Below are 1,596 nucleotides of genomic sequence, written 5' to 3' on the forward strand. Positions count from 1 at the left end.
TGAGATAACAGTCTCTGTGTGTTTTAATACCAGGTTGCTCTTTGTGCAGAACTCATATTTTTAAAATCTGTTTTGTTTTTTTACTTTAGAAAGAACTCAGAGGAGCCAGAAATCACAGCAGATTCAAGCCAAAGTTTACGACTATCTAACTGGAAAATGCAGATTGTGATCCTCCCACCACGAACTTCTGCCTTATCTTGGCCACCCTGTTAGAAATTTCCTGGATACGCCCCTGGTAAGGACGTGTCTCACTATACCTTGAATTTACTCTTACTTTTAAGATAAGACTTTGTTTGTCCTGCAGTGGGGAATTTTAAACGTCTCAGCAGCTCCACAAACATCTTAATATGTTTGGTACATATAAAACAGGTATTTCAGGGCTACTGAATGACTCGTTAATTAGAGTCAGATGTGTTGGAGGAGGGATACAATGAAAACCTGCAGGACTTCGTAGGTCAGAATTGAGAAGCCCTGAAATATTTCATGCAAACCCCTGAGAAGCTGTTCAACACGGAGCCGAAACTTGATGTGATGCAAATCTGTCACACGTGTTTCTGCACCAGAAACAGACGTGAAGCTGATGATGATTCTAGTACCGAGTCGTCCTCTTCATCGGATTCACCTTCTAGTACCGAGTCGTCCTCTTCATCGGATTCACCTTCTAGTACCGAGTCGTCCTCTTCATCGGGTTCACCTTCTAGTACCGAGTCGTCCTCTTCATCGGGTTCACCTTCTAGTACCGAGTCGTCCTCTTCATCGGGTTCACCTTCTAGTACCGAGTCGTCCTCTTCATCGGGTTCACCTTCTAGTACCGAGTCGTCCTCTTCATCGGGTTCACCTTCTAGTACCGAGTCGTCCTCTTCATCAGGACCACCTTCTAGTACCGAGTCGTCCTCTTCATCAGGACCACCTTCTAGTACCGAGTCGTCCTCTTCATCGGGTCCAGCTTCTAGTACCGAGTCGTCCTCTTCATCAGGACCACCTTCTAGTACCGAGTCGTCCTCTTCATCAGGACCACATTCTAGTACCGAGTCGTCCTCTTCATCAGGACCACCTTCTAGTACCGAGTCGTCTTCTTCATCGGGTTCACCTTCTAGTACCGGGTCGTCCTCTTCATCAGGACCACCTTCTAGTACCGAGTCGTCCTCTTCATCGGGACCGCCTTCTAGTACCGGGTCGTCTTCTTCATCGGGACCACCTTCTAGCACCGGGTCGTCCTCTTCATCGGGACCGCCTTCTAGTACCGGGTCGTCCTCTTCATCGGGACCACCTTCTAGTACCGGGTCGTCCTCTTCATCGGGACCACCTTCTAGTACCGGGTCGTCCTCTTCATCGGGACCACCTTCTAGTACCGGGTCGTCTTCTTCATCGGGACCACCTTCTAGCACCGGGTCGTCCTCTTCATCGGGACCGCCTTCTAGTACCAGGTCGTCTTCTTCATCGGGACCGCCTTCTAGTACCAGGTCGTCTTCTTCATCGGGACCGCCTTCTAGTACCGGGTCGTCCTTTTCATTAAACATCACATTTTTATGTTTAATTTAATTTAATTTAAATATTAAAAGTATCTTATAATGAAATTAATACAGTACAGACTGA

Source organism: Melanotaenia boesemani, chromosome 24 (assembly GCF_017639745.1).
Source record: "Melanotaenia boesemani isolate fMelBoe1 chromosome 24, fMelBoe1.pri, whole genome shotgun sequence".
NCBI lineage: Eukaryota > Metazoa > Chordata > Actinopteri > Atheriniformes > Melanotaeniidae > Melanotaenia > Melanotaenia boesemani.